The sequence below is a fragment of the Gymnoscopelus braueri genome, assembly GCF_963280865.1.
Source record: "Gymnoscopelus braueri genome assembly, chromosome: 5".
Taxonomy (NCBI): Eukaryota; Metazoa; Chordata; class Actinopteri; order Myctophiformes; family Myctophidae; genus Gymnoscopelus; species Gymnoscopelus braueri.
Genome location: NC_137606.1, coordinates 30775232 through 30785436, shown reverse-complemented (window position 1 = coordinate 30785436; position 10205 = coordinate 30775232).

Here is a 10205-nt window from a genome sequence, read left to right as displayed (position 1 = left end):
ACAGACAGATACAGCCATTTGTGGTTTTTCGGTTCTTGGAAACTGTTGGTCCGATTTATTTGCCACTTGTCACTGCACACCCCCAGGTCACGCGACAGGTTTGAGGTCGTTCAGTCGGTTGGCGCCCGAGTTATGCCTGGGACATATGGCAGACATGCAGAGATGTTAAAGGGATTCTAGGCAACTTCAGAGATCAAAAAAAGAAAAAAAAAAAGATTAATTGACCACATATATGAAGTTAAACAACTAAATTCTATCCAAACGATATCTTAAAAGTAAATTCCGTGCCTCAAAAAATACGTTTGAGAGCGTTTTAATGTTTTAAAACCGAAACAAAAAATAGCGCATAGACAAGATGGCTTCCGCTCGTTTTTGCTCGGGTGCACTCAGGCTGGACTCGGTTCCATTCGGTTTCACTTGAACTCGCCACCTGATTGGCCAACCTTCGCTGTCAATCACAGAACATTGAGCGAGGACGCTGATAGGACAGTTCACACGGACGCGCACATGCATGCGTTTCATTTACGTCCCGGACAGAGCTGGATACCTGGATGTCAAAACATAAATAGTAGGGAAAATAGGCCTACAGATTTCAGAAAGTGTTTCAATGCAGGAAAACACCCCAGCATCATTATATAGTGGCTGATAGAGGGGAAAAAATTCAAAATACATATATATAAATATTTTTTAATTTAGGCTTAAAGTTACCTAGAATCCCTTTAAGTAGTCTCTGGTCAGACGACTTCCTCGCCACCTCCAACTGGCACAAGTCCATGCCCACACTCACTAGTGGTGGAGAATAACTAGTACATTTACTCAAGTACTGTACTCAAGTACAATTTTGAGGTATTTTTACTTTACTGGAGTACTTCCAATTTTCAGTACTTTTACGGTTTTCAGTACTATTTGCCTCTGAGTACGTCTCAGGGGCAAATACTGTACTTTTACTCCACTACAATTATTTGAAAACTTTAGTTACAAGTTACTTTGTAGATTTTGATTATTATTAAAAAACATACATTAACCACATCAGCCCCATATACATTTCGGCCATTTGAATATAGCCGATCTACAAGCTCACAATGCATCGCAATGCAACGCATTGTGAGCTTGTAGATCTGCTAATTTCAAAAGATTGTTATACGTTTTATACATTTAGAAAACTTGTGAAATAGGACATTCTGCATAATGAGTACTTTCTACTTTTGGTACTTTAAGTACATTTTAATGACAATACTTTTGCACTTATAATTTTTAATTCCGGACTTTTACTTGTAACATTGCAGTATTGATTCTTTTACTTAAGTAAGAAATGTGAATATTTCTTCCACCACTGAGAGCACAGTAGTTTCTTCTCTTTCATTTATTTCAGTGCAGGACAGCTGCACAATGTGGCACTGGCCATGTGTGTTCAGAGATAAGAAGAAGAAAGTCCACACACTGTTCTCAAGCTCCAAAAAAATGTGTGCTCAGAAACACTTAAAAGTTTAACAGTTTAATTCAATGAACTTTTCCATTTTCCATCAAAAATTACACTTAAACTGACACGGTTCCACTGCCATGTCACAAATGACAGAAAAAAAATATATTAACACCTTATGGAAGCTTAAGAAAAAACGAATACATCTGTGGTCATAGCTTTTGTTTCATGTTAGCTTATTTGATCGTAAAATATTGGCTACACTGGTCCATGTTTCTATGATTCTAATTTAGCTCTGTGAGCTTAGGTTTGATACTTGATAAATTCCATGGATAAATAATATAGGAAGAGGGTATTATTCAGATAATATCAAGGTGTAAATCTTAACTAAAGGACACATACAGTTAGTTACAGCTTTAATTTGCGTGCAGTCTTTCACAGTAGGAGCTGTTGCAAAACATTGCGTTCTTTGTCATCAACCCCTTTGAGGTTCATTACTGAATCCATGAAGAGAGGAAAAATCACTCAGGAGGACTGTGTACGCTGTATCCTTCATAGCAACACTTTTGTAAACAAAGGAGTCATTAACCTAATGAGCTAAACAAAAAAAGTACAGTAAACATTTCCTGGTTGTTACACAAGCCGTTTGCTAGAGTGACTTTCTTCAATAACAAGGTTAAAGGTTATCATGATTACATTGACAGTGTTTGTGTTAGCCAATCAGAGGCAGGTTTAAGTGATGATATGAAATGTTGTGGGCGATCTGTGTTTGGATGTTCAATTTCATTAAAGTGCATTATGGATAAAGAACACATTTGTAATATTATTATTTAGTGTTTAGCCTGCAGTGGCTAAACACTATCCAAAACAACATAACAACATTTCCTCTTGCACATGTTTTACTCAAAACACATACTGTATCTGAAAAACAACTGGCCAAATTGGCATGGAATTTGCTGTGCGCCTTCCTTTGGTGACCTGACCCCACAGCCTTTCCTATATAGTGCCACCCTTAGGTCAAAGGCATTATGTCAGTCCAAATGCATTCACAATATCTCAATCAAATGGGCAGATGTCATGAAACCTGCTGAGTGCATTTTGACTGATCACGTGAGCTTCCCTCTAGTGCAGACATGTCCAAAATCCGGCCCAGGGGCCAATCATGGAAGGTCAAGTGCATTATGATTAACACCTTTGTTGTATTTAGTTGTTTAGCCTGACCTGTGTAAAGTGTATTATTTATGTCCTGCCAGTATAATCATGTGAAATCCATACCTTGAAGTATTTTGAGTGTTTTGAAATTAACCTGGGCAGATAGGCTATTTCTCATTGAATAAGAATTTGTAAGGATTCCTAACTCCTTTTCACACCTGGTTATATTTTGGCTACACTGCCATTTGAACGAAAGACAATTTATTGGACTACAAATATAAAAGCAATGTGCATGCATGTGAAAAAAGTCTGAAAACATTGAACATATGTGCTGTTTTGTTCACAGCATATATGAGTGAGTTACATTTGGCTACACTGCCAAAGAAAAGACTTGATATTGCACTGTAGGTAAAGAAAATGATTGTAATGTGATGCATTTGTCTGTGACTTTGTTATGGTCCAAAGGTACGACAGGAGATGCAGTCAGCTCTAAGGTATTTTCATATTTTCAAATATTTTCAAAAAGTTTGAACAACCCTGCTAGTGCCACCCTCAAACCAAAATAGAGATCTCATAAATAGGCAGATTGCAGAAGGAACTGTCACCCTGAGCGACCTACAGTAGCTGCAGAAGGAACTCATCATACATGGCTGACACTGTCGCAGGCGTGCCTAACTTTGTTTTTGGGTGGGGGGGCAGATTTTTAGGGAGTAAAAAAAAATATATATATATATATGTATATATATATATATATATATATATATAATTGCAGCGCAGCCTAATAGCCTTTTACATTACGAACTTAGGACACTAAGATCCAGGAGCAACTGAAGAGCAGCTGCCATCAGACAGAAGCCTACCGTGTGTGTGTGTGTGTGTGTGTGTGTGTGTGTGTGTGTGTGTGTGTGTGTGTGTGTGTGTGTGTGTGTGTGTGTGTGTGTGTGTGTGTGTGTGTGTGTGTGTGTGTGTGTGTGTGTGTGTGTGTGTGTGTGTGTGTGCAGCCAACCAAGCAGGCAGACAGCCTGCCACTGAGACAGTGTTGGAGGATACAATAGCCTACATAAAGTTAACACTACAGCCTTTGTCAACAGTATTTCGGAAGGCTAAATGTTTTCTACAGCTGTGTGGATTATGTTAGATTATTAAGGTTTCGAGGCCTATCAGGCTCGAAGCCTTATTACATCTCTATACTTTCGCTATTCTTCTTCCGCCACTTTTTGCAGTCCTGGCCTAACCGTGTGGTCACTTTTTACGAAACTCTGCAATATGGTAGAGGGCAATGACAAACGGCCAAGGCCCGAAACTCACAACCATCGGCCAAAGGGTGGCGCTGTAGCAATCAATTGAAAAATGCCAACTTTGAACAGGTACAACTCATGCCCTGTTTGACCTACAGCCATGAAACTTCAATACACATATGCGTCTCTTCATGCCCGACAACTTTTGTGTTCTGACTTTTGACCTCTGACCTTTAGATCTCCCACCATTTTGAATTATATGAAAATCAGTAAAAATCTATCTCCTCCTGGGATCTTTGCAACGCGTTGTGAGCTTGTAGATCGACTATTTTCATTAGTTTCCATTCCGAGAAGACAAAAAAAATCTTTATTGGTCAATGTTTTGTGAACCAGCGAAACAGAGGCTTGGTTCATAAAGGACGGAAAAAACTATAGATATCAACAGACACCGTCAGGGAGGTCTTATCTCTAGCTCAATGAGATGAGAGGCAACCTGTGAATCCATAGGTTGCTGTTTCGATCCCTGTCCCCAACAATGCGTTGAGGTGATCATCATTTGGAATTCTTAGTTTTACAAATAGTGTTTCTTGAGGTTAGGTCGTTGTTTTACTGAGGTTAAGGTTAGTGAGGGTGGGTGTAGAAAAGAGTCATCTAGTCAGCAACCTTCCCCCTATTCCCATGGATTGGATCCACCCCTCTCACCTGCTCTCACTCATCACCAATCACACCTGTCTTCACTCACAACTCATTAGTGGCCTGGTGGCTTTTGTGTAGTTTTTCAAATATTTAACTTTAAGCGCCCGATGCCACGTTACAATGCTCTATACACCAGGGAACTAAATTACTCATATGCTGTGTTTCTTTTGCCAGGATTCGATCCCATGACCTTGCGGTTCAGAGTCAAGAGCTCTTCCAACTGAGCTACCCAGACACAAGAAACAATATACATTGACATTATATGAACGTGCAACTTTTACACTACAGATTTTTTCCAATTTAATAAAAAAAAAATCTAAGCTGTGTGATATATACATTTTGAGTTAAGACCATTAATATCAACCCATGTCCCTCTGCACTCTAGCAATCAGTGCACCTGGTGATACCTAGCCTGTCAGTCATTGGCTCCTCAATGGTGCTGAAAAGTAACTATTTACATTTACTCAAGTACCAATACAAGTGATTACAATGCACAGTACAATTTTGAGGTACTTTTACTTTACTTTTCATTTGTGTTACTTCTACTCTACTACGATTACAGCATACTATGACAGCTTTAGTTACTTGTTACTTGTTACTTTGCAGATTTAATTATTAGTACAACACCCTCGCCTCTCTCTCTCTCTCTCTCTCTCTCTCTCTCTCTCTCTCTCTCTCTCTCTCTCTCTCTCTCTCTCTCGTTGCTGCTTGCAGCTATATTTATTATTATTAGATCAAAGCCTTTATAAACTTCAGCATCTCTGCAGTTTAATCAAGTGGCACACTAACTCTCAACCCGTTCAACGTTCAACACAGCATGCAGGCACATTATGTTTACATTTTAGGATATGAGCACGCAGATAAAAGTTTTGTCAGCTCTAAAACGTCCCTTTGAAATCCATGGCACAGGTTTTTTTAGACCCCATCTCCCAGACAGCATAGTCAGTCATGGTTTTGAATCCCATAGCCCGAAGAGACTGTCCATCCAATAACAGAACAGATAGGCAGTGAACACTTCTGGTGAGCGGTGACTGCTGTGACGGGTGTAGAACCAAGGCTATGATAGAAGAAGGTATAGTCAGTCCACGGGCCAGGCAGGCGCCACGGAAGTTCGGTGAAATTCATTGGAGTCAACGAGAACCGACAGGACCAGCTTGTGAACAAATGGTATTTCTGAACGATTGGGACCTTTGTCGGTTCAGGAATATAAAAGAAGACCTATCACAGGTTGTTTTCTAATGATTAGTTTTTAGATGTGCACACTGTATAATTTTATTGAGGCACTAAAACAGCGCCATGTATCGTTTCTGGCTCGGCAGTATCGCAAGATTTCGTTGTCAGGCTGTCAGTGACCGACAGTCTCAGATACTTTGGCATGTTCAGAAAAGTACTCTTTAGATACCTCAATAAAATTATACAGTGTACACATCAAAAAGCAACACAGCTGTAAACAATGTGTGATATGTCTTTTATTTTCCTGGGTGGAGTATTTTACATTTTGTTCAGAAATAGTGTTTGTTCATAAGCTGGTCCACCTGGCTCTCATTGACAATGTATTCCACTGAACTCTCAGCTGCAGTTTGCCTCCCAGTGTCCCAATGCGACTAATCTGCCGGCTGGAATAGCTGCATAGCGAAAATTACGTAGATGGCTCTACCTTCTTTTTATTTACCTTGTGTAGAACAAGGTAATTAAAAAGAAGGTACGGTCATCTATAATAGTTCAACCTGGTAACCCAACTGTGCTTGAGCTCCACTTTGTGTTGGGCTGCCATGAAGGTGAGTCCGAGGGGCTTTTTGATTGCACTCTTTGGACTGCCGTGTATAATTACTTGGTTTGTAGTGATTTGTTACGTTGCTCTGTTGAGTTGTAGTGTTGGCTTGGATGCCAAGTGTAGGGTGCTATGTTAAAGTGTGTGATACCACCCCTATATTCCCCTCTGTACGGCTGCAGCCAATAGGAGTGGAGCACAAGCCAACTGGTCCATCCGTGCAATAAGGGGATGTTTTTAATGTTGTATGTCATTGCTCAGCAACAGTATTTAAAATTAATTTGGAATAAAACAGAGTTTTATTTGTACCAAATAAAGATTTAGATTTGTTCTATTCTACTTGAGAGTCCTGCCTGTTAATAGGTTAGCGGGGTTATGTTGTATAGACAGAATCAAAAGGGGTTTATTTGTCACTAGCAGTATCATCATGTTGTTGTTCTACTTCTTTCAGTTAAAATAGTACTGTATAAGCAGCAAAATGTCGGTGTGGTCTAGTGCTGGCTTCAGGTGCTGAAGAACAGGGCATCAACCTTGTTGATCAGGGTATCAACCTTGTTGATCAGGGTTCATGCTATTTATTTTCATCTTACACTATAGTAAGTTGCTCTGGATAAGAGTGTCTGCTAAAATGACTAAATTATACATTTAGTCATGAGTTCTTCTGCATGGTGGTCTGACAGGGTCTGTACTGTAGTGAAGGCTAGAGGTTAAGTTGCATTGGCAAATGTGAATGTTTGTAGCCTAGGTCAATGGTTAATTCTCAACATCAGGTCCAGGGACCACCAGGGGTCCATGTGGACCCTTAAACGTCTGGTAACTAACTCTGTCAGGGTTTAATTAATACTGAGATTTCATAGTGTAAAAAAAAAGGAGAAAAAAATGTGTCAAATGGGGGTCCATGGCCTAATGCATATCAAACTGGGGGTCCTTGAAATGCAAAAGGTTGAGAATCACTGCACTGGCCTAGTGGCACTGCACTATAACCATAGAGGTATTATATAACGACAATAACTCATTAGCATATTTTTTTCCCCTCCAATTTATTCTGTTTCCTAATAATGAAGTAAGAAAGAAAATAAATCTTAACCCCAGGCCAGCATAATCCATATTCTTTGTGGAGCATTGCCAGCATTACCAGGGAGCTCACACCCACTGTGAGCTTGTAGATTGGTTATTTTTGTTTTTAGAGATCAAAGAAAAACGGTCCAAGTAGGCCTAACCAACTCAGGTCCAGTTAAGTCTAGAGGGTTTAAAGGGATATTTCACTTTCAAACATGTTGGGGTCATTTTATGGTCTACTCTGGCTTTTGTGAGCACCCAGACAGTTTTTAAGTTGCTTGCTTCAGTATTTAGATATTTGATATTCCTTTTATCAGACACGCCCTCCTATACAATTTAATGTAACTCCAAACTCCCTTTTAGATTAGATTAATTGAAAACACGTGTCCTTGGTTCTGGTGACTGATAGTCCTTCTAATGCGTGCGGGCTGGGGCCGTGTTTTTTCAATTACTTTTTTAATTTATTGTATTTTATTGTATTATTATTATATATTTTTTTTCATTTTCTAAAAAAAATATGAAAAAAAGTAATTGAACTGAGGCTGATCAGACCCCGGCCTGTGTCCAAGTGGCATGCTACGTGTCCCCACTGTCTCTTGGGGGCTTAGGGTGGCCTTGGTTCATAGCGTCATAGAAGGAGTTCTCCTTTACGCTATGTGGTACTTTCGATTCTTTCCTATGATTCTTTCCCCTCGCACTGCGGTAGCGCAGCCTCTCGTCTGTAGTAAAAATTAAAAAATACACCTTTGCTAAAACAAACCAAAAACAAAGACGGTTTTATGGAGTTGAAAGCCTACTCTACTAAGTGGGAACACTCTGAGCCCCCCACCTCACGTCTAAAATACACTTTTTGGCCAGGAAAAAAAATCACGTTTTCACCAGAAGGAAGAATCTGGTCAATAGGAAAATTCCATTGACCAGATCTGTAGAGGGCACTGTGGAGTAACCAAAAACATATGGTGAAATATTTTCTTTTCTGGCCAAAAAGTGTATTTTAGACGTGAGGTGGGGGGCTCAGAGTGTTCCCACTTAGTAGTACTAGGCCCGATCCGAGGTTGGTCCAGACAGAGTCCAAAACTCATCATCGTCCCAAAACATGTCGACTGTCATCCCTTCTAAATAGTCAATTTCCTCCTCGTTCTGTTATGTTGGTCAGGATCGGTGCCTTCTGGACTTCTCCCCAAACTGCCACAATCCTCTGCATTGAAGTGTTTTCCCTTGGCTTTTTGTTGAATGGTACTTTCCATCTTTACTTCCCCTGCTTTTGAGCAGTTGACCAAATATCTAAAATGATAAGGTAAATCTGAAAAAAATTAAACTCATGTTTAATTATGAAGGATGGCAGCCTTTTGTCGGTTTAGTTATAGCTCTTCATACACACACGTCATGCGAAGTCCGGCCCCCTGGCCTCTCCTCTCCTCTCCTCTCCTCTCCTCTCCTCTTCCCTCCCCGCTTTGCTTTGCGGCCCTAATAGCCCTCATGTGAAAAAGAGGTCAGACTTCCTGTACCTGGTTGCTATGGCAACCTGCCAGATCAGGCGGAGGGTCTGATAGGCAAATCAGAGAATCAATCAAGCCGAGAGTCTGATCACTGATCGAGGTGGGGTAAGGAGCCTAAAAAATAGCCAGAGCTCTGATCAACAGTCTGTGGCAAGTTTCGGGGCAAATGGAGTGATCCTGTGCTTGCTTACCCCGGACGAACTTTCGGAGCTTTTGTCAATTATATAGTAGTAAGATAGTAAGATAAGATAGTAAGATATGTTTTCCACTACATAAAACCGTCTTTGTTTTGGTGAGTAGCTGATAGCTTTATTTTTCCTAGTAAATACCGGTCCATATCTATCGGTCAGATATGAATTAATTACATCAATAAATGGAGGAAGGAAACGTGTTATAATAGTATTTGGGTTTATTCTAGAGAAGAGATCTTACAAGCGTTGGACATGCATAGTTCCAGATATATTCTTCTGACGTTCTAACAGAGATACAAAGTTATATACACATAACGTGGGGTTACGCCTTTCGTCATCACGTCAGCCATCAGTTATGTCCAGGGGGGGGGGGGTAGGTTAAGACTTAGACAGGGGCCATTTTCGAATTGCAGCCTCCTGAAGGTGTATCTTTAGGGCAGTTTTGAAAGTGAGTAGGGTTTTACACTCTTACACCCTTTTGGTAGGGCATTCCACATTTTTGATGAATAGCATGAGAACGAGTTCATTCCCTTTGTTGAGCCAAATCTGGGTTGAACATGATTCGTGGAGCTGCCTCTGGTGTTATGATCGTGGACTTCATTAAAGGTAGGGTAAGTGATTTGCAATTATTAAAATAATTGCAAAATGGGTCTATGTTCTGATAGTGCTCGTTACTATAGAGTGTCCTGTCCATATAAGGAGTCTCCATGTCTCTCCAGCTCTTCATAAAACAGAAAATGCATTTTCGTTTCAGTTTCATTTCCAATTTTATCCAATCAGGATAGAGAACTCAATCAGGATATAGATTAAACAAGTGAAATTGGAAGTGATGACACTAAGAAATGAGCAGGCAAAATTAGAACTGGAACACTATAAAAATGAAGCTTAAAAATGGGTACTTTCTCCTGATTGGCTGAGATTTTGACAACTACCAAAAAATGAATTTTCTGTTTATTAAAGAGCCGGAGAGACGGGGAGACTCCTGTTACTGAACAAACACTCTATAGCAATGATTACTATCAGAATATAGTGCTTTAACCTTTAAAAAAAATACTTTTTGTTTTAACCCAAAAATATCACTTACCCTACCTTTAACGTTTTGGAAGTATTTTGACAAATACAGGGGGATCCCAATGTTGTGGTGTATCTTGAAGACCAGGCCCATAGCAAGTTGCTGTA